Source organism: Bidens hawaiensis, unplaced genomic scaffold, assembly GCF_021521415.1.
Source record: "Bidens hawaiensis isolate Kalapana, Puna unplaced genomic scaffold, B.hawaiensis_p1.1 tig00010809_1, whole genome shotgun sequence".
Taxonomy (NCBI): Eukaryota; Viridiplantae; Streptophyta; class Magnoliopsida; order Asterales; family Asteraceae; genus Bidens; species Bidens hawaiensis.
Genome location: NW_027491831.1, coordinates 1 through 9,414, shown reverse-complemented (window position 1 = coordinate 9,414; position 9,414 = coordinate 1). Strand labels below are relative to the sequence as shown.

General features: G+C 31.6%; 1 pseudogene across 1 annotated transcript; it reads left to right on the top strand.

Annotated features, from left to right (window-relative positions):
• Positions 1-5,574: 5,574 nt before the first annotated feature.
• Positions 5,575-7,924, top strand: LOC143536462 (GDSL esterase/lipase At1g29670-like; annotated as a pseudogene). Its single transcript, XR_013135892.1, has 5 exons — positions 5,575-6,020; positions 6,107-6,248; positions 6,409-6,654; positions 7,375-7,609; positions 7,710-7,924. The product of XR_013135892.1 is annotated as a GDSL esterase/lipase At1g29670-like (transcript).
• Positions 7,925-9,414: the final 1,490 nt, after the last annotated feature.

Below are 9,414 nucleotides of genomic sequence, written 5' to 3'. Positions count from 1 at the left end.
ATTTTATTTGAGGTAAGGTCTAGTACATAATAAGAACTTTGAGTAGGGGAGTATCCAACGAAGATACATGGTTTGAATTTAGGATGCAGTTTATGAGGGCGTATGGTTGTAACCAAGGATAACGAAGACAACTGAAGCTTCTTAGTTTATCATAGTTCGGTTTTTTGTTGAGAAGTTTGTTGTAGGGTTAGTTGTTTTTTAGAGTAGGTGTAGGGAGTTGATTGATGAGATAAGTAGCCATGGCTATAGCAAAAGGCCAATAAGTGGTTGGTAATTTTTCATATGTTAAGAGAGATAAGCTGGTTTCAATAAGGCAACGAGTCTATGCTCGACGTATCCGTTGTGTTCTGATGTATGTGGGTGGTGAGGTAAGATGAGATATCCCTTGAGATTGTATATGGGCGGAAAGTTTAATATTTTTGCTGCCATTGTCTGAGAATAGTTGTTTTAAAATAATTTTCAACTAAAATTTGAAAACGAATGAAGGTTGATAAAGAGTCAGATTTGTTTTTAAGTGGGTATAGCAATATATATTTGGAAAAATGACCAACAAAAATAGTGTAATATTTTTAACCATCGATTGAGGTCATTAGAGAGATCCAAACATTCAAAAAAATAAATTGTAAAGGGGCATTTGATGAAAAATTAGATTCTTAGAATGCTAATTTATGACTGTTGTTTATATGGCAAGAGTTACAATTGTTATTTGAATGTAAAATACAAAGAACACAAGATGATAAAAGTTTTAAAATCTTTGTGTTTGGGTGGCCCAACTTATATATGATGCCAAAACTTTGATGTAGTCTTTTGGATCGTGAAGGTAGATGGTGAAGAATGAGAAGTTGAGCGAAGTTCATAAATCATGTTGCAAGCGTTTCCTTTAAGGGGAAGGAGGCTCGAATTTGGATCCTTGGTAAAAAAACACATTGAAAAAATTCAATTAGAATATTATTATCATAACATAAACGAGATATGGAGATAATGTTTCTAGACATTGTGGGAACGCAGAGAACGTGTTCAAGAATAAGAGTGATGGTTTGTGTGTGTATGACAAGTGAACCAATGTGAGTAATTTTAAGAGAAGATCCATCACCAATTACGAGCTCCTCAGTTCCATCATACGGGGCATGGTTGTCCAATGCGTTGAGGTCATTAGTAACATGATGAGATGCTCCACTATCCATTAGCCATTTTGTTGGATAGTTTGGCATAGTCATCATATTAACTTGTGGTGTGGTGTTTGCAGATGAGTTGAAGATGAAAGGGGGACTGTAACACGTGGTTTTAATTTTTTGAACACATGACAATTTGTAAGTGCATGTCCTTTGATATGACACCATATGCATTTTCCCAAAAACGGTCAATTACCATTAGGTTTTGGGTTAGAGGAGGGTGGGGTTGGGAGAATAGACTATACATATAAACTGTACAATACCTTGTCGAAAACTTCCAATTAAAATCAGTTTAAAACCGACACAACAACCTAAAAAAAGAAGAAGAAAAAGAACACACGTTAACCAAATTTACATTGATGAGTTGAATTAATAAGAACTCATGAGAGGTTATGATGTTGTATAGGCAGTTTCCATGTTCAACGAATTTTTAGTAAGTTACATTAATGTTCTTTTATACCTTCAATTACTTCATCTAATTACCCCTTGTTTCGTACATATTACGTTTAAGATGCATGGTTAAATTTAGGGTTAGGCTAAATGTATCCTCCTTATCGATCTACTTGTCATATGCCCTCCCTAGAGTTTCAATTTCTTTAAAAATTGTATTTGACATATTACCCTCTCTAACATTTTTCCCGTTTATTAGTCTTCTTTATAATATTAAATAAAAATTAATTACATAAAATAAATTTAAAAAAACTTTCTCAAGCTAGTTTCTTCATTTTTTTATTAAATATAAAATAAAGAATAATAATATAATGTCTTTATAAAACGATACAAAAAGTATTGTATATTTGTTCTTAACACATGGCTCTTTCCCCACACCAAAAATAAATAAATAATTAATTAAATCAAAACATATAAATATTTTTTCGTTAGGTTTGTATGCATTAGATTAGTGACACCAGAGAACATAATCAAACTTGTTGATCACGTCATATATTATTTAATCTTTTTAATTTGTTAAAAACTAATACTTTTTTTAATCTAAACTGTTACTATAATTATTTTTTAAAAACACTTTATAAAAAAGTTTAAAGAAAAATAAACAGTTTAAGAAAAAAGAAAACATTTTGGTTGTTTTAAAATAATAATAAAATTTTTATACTATATATATATATATATATATATATATATATATATATATATATATAAACATTCTTTAAAAGAGTAGGAAAAACCGTTTTTCAAACCAATCAATATAACATATGGGAAAATGTGGAACAAAAATGTTTAATTATATTAATGTAAAACTTGAAGTAGGGGTAACCATAGTAAAAATAGTTGACACTCCTAAATTTATCGATTACTAGTTATTATAGAAGTACTTTAATTATTATTGTACTTTTTTTTTGTAATTGCTTTATTCATTGATAAATTTACTGAGTTAATTTTGTTAATTTTTACTGCTACAGATTATATTATGTATTTTTTTGTTATGTGTTCATCTAATTGAGTTATTATTCTACTTTATTTTTTTACTGTAATTACTTTATCATTGGTAAATTTAATAAGTTAATTTTATTTGTAGTGAATCTCACCACTTTAGTTATATAAACACATAACGAAAAAACAAAATATAATGTAGTTGTATAATATCGCATGTGCAAATAGCCTTTACTGTTTTGCCCTGCTATAGCACCGAGCATTGGTGAAATTCAACTATGGTGAGGCGTTGACGAAAATAAGAGCTTTTAATATATGTTTATACATGCTTTAAATTCTATTTAATGTTAACTTCTTTACTTTCTTTTTACATGTAAAGTTTTTGTTCAATGTCTATAATTTTAATTTTCCATTTTTATTATTTTCTTTGTATCTACGTTTAATGCATAGGTTACATTTTGTGTATTTCTTTGCCAAAAAGAGCAGCCAAAGTTTGTATTATTTATGCAAAGGCTACTAGCAATATTGGGGTTGACGAACGCTGAGGAATGTCACCGGCCATGTTTGCCACACACACCCACGCTGCACCGAGAGCACCCGATCGACAACTTAAGGTTTCAATATTGACATATCACATATGTTATAAAGCAAAATGTGAACATATTAAACATTTTCATGATCTAACTAAAACTTAATAGGAAAAGCGTTTGTTCGATGACCAAGTAAAGAATCTTGTTCCAAGCATGTCTTTTAAACTATTTCGCCAACATTTTCTTAGTAAACATGTCGGAGTTACTCCAAGACGAGCGAAAATGGAAGGATCCATGTGATTGTCAACCATATATATAAACACAATATTATATAATATTTTATTTGGTAAAATTAAATTTTAATTATCTCAATTTTGTGTGGTTGACCGATAATAATTTCACCTAAGAATATTTATGTCGGAGATCTCTCATTTTATTCATTTTGGTATCATTGGACGATTGTTAAAAAAAACTTAACGGAGATAAGTTTTATCCATTTGAAAGAAAGTTTTAATACTTTTAATTAGAAGAAACATACGAGGCACATGATGTAAAACTTATATTGAAACGGTGCTTCAAAAGGTTTGATTGAATTTTAATAACCTCAACTTTGTGCGGTTTACCAATAACAATTCACTACAAAAATCAGAGTAGCAACAATTGTCGTCGTTAATACACCCTGATGTCGTTGCTAAAGTTAGAGAGGCGATATGCCGCCGCTAGTTCCTCGCCCGCCCCAACCGTCGCCGCTAATACCTACGTACGTCGGAGTTTTCGCCGAAACAGTCTTTAAATGAAGATTTCCAGATTTTCTTAAGAATAGAATCACGATTAACCAATTTGAATGAGAGTCTGAACTTGAAATTGAAACAAAACACCATTATATTCTCATTAAATCGATGTAATATTATACAAATTTCTACAAACCAGTCGGTCTAAAAATATACATAATCTATACTATATATAATATATCAAAGAAGGACAAATAAAGACGTTTCACATTAAGGGATTTACAAGTAATAACAACTTTGAATGGGGGTAAAAAAATTCATTATCACATTAAAACTCACATTTATTTAATATAGTTATAATATTGGCCCCTCAATTATAATTAAATTTAAAGAATAATTACAAAAACCCTTAATCTTTTACTTATATCTTATTTTAATTTTCACTTTTAACCCAAATTCCCCATGATGTCTAAACGTTAATAACTTTTTCATACTTTAATATTTTTTTTAAACTTACACCATAAAAACCAGCATATTTTTATCTTTAATTTGAGTATAATATTGTAATAATTTTTTTCAGTTAAAAAATACATTTTATGTAGGTGTGTTTGCGGTCCGATTTTGATGGTTTTAAATTAGATCGTGAGCCAAACCTTTTGTAACAGTTCTTTTTTCGTCGAAAACCAAGACATAACCTTTGAAAATTGAAAACAACTGGATAAATGTTAAAGAAAAAAAATCAACCGTTAAACCAAACCAATGAACGGTTTTACGATTTCAAACCAAACAATAAACACCCATAAACTTATTACGTGATTACCAGGTTCTACGTTTCTTGCTGCATGGAACGTGCAGCCGTCTAACTTGTACAATATACATGAGATAAAAAGTAGTGTTGTCGGTGCGCCGGAGATGAAGTTTTCGTCGAGTTGCATGTGTGACGAAGTTGAAGTGGTTACCGAGTTGCTGGTGCGTTGCGGTGTTTACGACTGCGGGTGATACCGAGATGTATTATGTTGGTGTGTTTGTTTGGAAGGATTGTGGCCTTTAGATATTAAGCTTATCAACGGTTAGGAAGATGTGAATATGAATCACACTAAACATGACTTTTAGCGGCGACACCTAACATTAGCGACGACGGTGTTGATTGTCGCCGCTAATGTCGGGTGTCGCTGCCAAAACTTGAAATTCTTGTAGTTATTTCACTTAAGAATATTCATGCCGAAAGTCTCATCTTTTAAACATTTTTCTACCAATGAACCTTCGTTAAAAAGATTTTAACGGCGTTAAGTTTTATCCGAATTTCAAACAGATGTTTTAAAGTTTTTGATTTGAAGAAGAATACAAGTCAAATGATATAAAACTTATCTCGAAATGTGCTCTAAAAGGCCTTTTTTTTAATTGAATGTTCAAACACCCAAATTGATGGATACTACGATATTTCTAAATATATACTTAGGGTTAATTATCATATTGTCTTGTTATATGAAAAATTGTGATAATTGATTTACAAACTTTCTAACATATTCTTAGTATGCTATAATTAACTATCTGATATATATATATAACCTATGCATTGCGTAATATAACTTTTTTCTTTAACAACAAATGTCTAGATATCCGAGATCTTTATAGAAAACAGATCACCCATCCATTCAAAGAGCAAAATGTGATGGCTGAAAGAACTGAAAATTGGGAAAACCTCATAAATCAACCTAGAATACAATGTTTTAAACAAGACTTTAACCTATAATCTCTCAAAAGGAAAGTCAGGCACCTCTAGACCAACATATCATAATATATACATGCATGGCATAAAATATATACAATTTTCAAATAACTGTAAATTCTAAAATTGCACTTTGGTTTCTTAATTAATCGGATTCCCATGCTTCTCACTTTCTATAAATAGCATGCATGTTGCATTCCAAGTTCATATCCCTCGATTTGTAGTTAAAAATAAATATGGCTTCTAACGTAGGCCTTTCGTTTCGTGTCCTCATAATTGCTGCCATGATGCAATATTTAGCTATTATGGTCATTGGTGCACCGCAAGTTCCATGTTACTTTATATTTGGTGACTCTTTGGTTGATAATGGCAATAACAATAACCTTCGAACCCAAGCAAAAGCCAATTATTCGCCTTATGGGATCGACCTTCCACAAGGTGTCACCGGTAGATTCACCAATGGTCTTACCTCGGGATATCATCGGTATCTCACTCACTTTCTTAGAATATACGTTAACTAAATATCACTAAATTTCATTTCGTTGATGCTAAAAACATTTGTTTGATATCAGGTCGACTTCTAGGTTTGGTTGATTACATTCCACCGTATGCTACCGCAACTAATGACCAGATCAGCACGGGCGTAAACTACGGTAGTGGTGCAGCTGGTATTAGAGATGACACAGGAAATAATCTGGTAAACACTACTTATAAAAAATTGAAACCCGTGATTTAATTATAGATATGTTTGTTACAACTACAAAGATGGTCCCCTAAACACTTATTTCTTCATTTTTTAGATTATACTTGCAATGTTTATACTAATTGGTCTAGATTACGATATAAATATATCTCAGGGTGACCGAATCAGCTTGAATAAGCAACTACTTAATCATGCAAGAGTAGTTTCACGGCTTCGGATCTTGCAACGCAACAGAACATTTACAAATGAATACTTGAGCAAGTGCATTTACACAGTAAATATGGGAAGCAACGATTACATCAACAACTACTTTATGCCCGACGAATACCCAGCCGGTCGCATATACACACCCGATTGATATGCATCAGTTCACATTAACCAATACTCTGAACAACTAAGGGTAACCATTATGTTCCTCGTTTTTGAGCTGGGTTTGTTGGAAATACGTTTTCATAACCTGACCCTCCTTATAAACGGGTTGGAACGATTAAACAGGTTTCTCGGATGACGTCACAAATAGTTTAAAACGTCAAATATATAAATATATAAAACGAACTAGAAATAAAATATAATATAACAATACATTATTTTGTGTGTCAGTTGGCAATGTTAATAAAGTGTGAATATTTAAAGAGAGGAAATATAACATTTAAATAGTTTATTTAATAACATTTGCCAAGAAAACTAAAGGTCCCATGTTCGAGTCCCGTGAAGTAAAATTTTCCTTTCAGAAAAAAAAAAAGTTGAAATCCAACGGTTGCCAGTTCAAATACATATATAATCGGACTGATTACCTATTGTTTCTTAGCCTATAGCTAGTCCCGTAAGACCCAGTAGAAACATTATTACACTCATATGTTCTTTTAGGGGGTGTTTGGGATTCCTTATTTTGCCTCTTTATAACTTTTCATTAAGTTAATAAGTTACAAAAGTGTAATTGATGGAACTTTTCCTCTCACAATATAAGCAATCCCAAACACCTTATTACTTTTCAGAAAGTTTATAAGTTATAAGTTAGTGAAAATAAGAAATCCCAAACGCCCCCTTAGTATTGTGTTTTTTTGATCTTTAAGTACTCTGTTAACTAAAACCTTACAATTTTGTTTTATTCATTTGATAGACTCTGTATAAGTTGGGAGCTAGGAAAATTGCAGTGTTCAGTTTGGGTCTTATAGGGTGCGCCCCGTTTGAGATACAAATGTTTGGCACGAACGGACAATGCGTTGAGTCGATTAATGAGAAGACCCAACTATTTAATAACAGACTCCAGCCTTTAATTTATGATCTTAACAATGAATTCTCTGATGCAAGATTTACTTTCATCAACATTACAAGCATTTCTATGCCTCAAAATGGTAAATTCAACAAATTCTAGTTTGTATTATACTGTTTCATGTTGACTTATTATACATAGTAGATATTAGTTTACTAAAACGTTCCTTTTTTGGTTCGCAGGAGTAGCATTGCCAAATATTCCTTGTTGTCAACTACGGTCGGATGGACAATGCGTTCCAAACTCGATTCCTTGTCCGGATAGGACATTGTATGTTTGGTTTGACGGTTTTCATCCTACTGAAGTTTCAAACACGGTCCTTGCAACAAGGTCATACACTGCGCTCTCTCCCACGGATGCATCTCCCTAGGACATTAGTCGTTTGGCTTCAATTTAAATATGAAGAGATACATGATAACATACTGCTTTATATATATGGAAGATAAATAAGACATGCTAAAGACGATATGAATTAAATGTGATATTGTGGTTTTGTTTGAATTAAAGGCATCAATAAACAAAAGTTATGGGGCCAAACAATACTTCTTCACAAAAAATCGTTAAGTAATTGTAAGTACTGACATTGCAACGAAACAAAGAAATATGCAACAAAGGATTAAGAAAGCAAGTACATTACATAACAAAAAAAATCACAGTAATAAACAAAGGTGAAAACTTGTATATCTTAATAATCAAGGATTTTCCCTTTTCATTTATCATAACACAAAATCCCTTTTCATTTATCATAACACAAATTTATAACATGTCATGTACAATTGTGTCTGTCCGTGCATATTGTGGCCATCTTTACACCAATGGACACACATATCTCCAATTGTTGTGCTAACAAGCACATACCGATGCAATATAATGCATCTTTTACGTCAATGACAATTGGTCTCGTCTACAAGTTTTGTGCATGTAGTCACGTATGTTGCCACGTATCCATTTGTTGACCGATTTCTTGCCACTAAAAAGTTTGTAGCAAAAAAAAAAATAAGAATAAGAAGAAACATAGTGCCGAAAGTCTTATAATAAAAGAGTATAATTGTATATTCCTTAACTCAAGGGGTTTGTTAGATAATATGGATAGTTATAGTTTGGAAGTTATTTAATGATGCTTCATAGTAGAAGGGTAGAAAATGAAACATTTGGTCCAGTTCGTTATTCGCCGTTAGCATCAATATAGGGATAGATTGTAAAGTTCAAATTAGTTCCTGTTTTCATTCCTTTCGTTTCTACAATAATACATTCATCAATAATAATCAATTACGAGTAGTTCTTATTATCCAATTTGTTCAATTTGTTTATGTTTACATAACAAAAAGAAATATATCAAGCCAAAAAAACATATACATGAGGTATTGAATCATGAAAATAAACGTAACTAGAACTTGTACTTTAAGGGAAATTAAATTTACTAGAAAGCCTAAGCTAATATTGCACAACCACCATCTTAACCTATTGTGAAAGAAATGAAACTCGTATAGAATAGTATTATGTAGATAAATAATCGGGGTTGATCTATTGATTTTGGAAGAACCATGTGACTTGGTTTGGCTCGCTTTGTCTTGGGTTCAAGTACAAATTAAATTTGTTTACCTTTTTTTCACTTCGATTCTAGTAGTACTTGAATGAGATACGTGAGTTTTGAATTTACAGTGGGAGTTATCACTTAGGGTTGTTATTTGGAAGAAGAGAGATGTATTGCGATATAGGGAGAAAAAAATGGGAAACTTGCAAATTTTTATAAAATTTTGTAGATAAATCACAAATGAAAGGTAATAAATATATTATATATGGTTGGAACTTTGTTAAGGCGAAATTAATCCACATTGTGACATTTTTGGATCTCTAGAGATTACAATGTCTTGTTGATAGTATGGT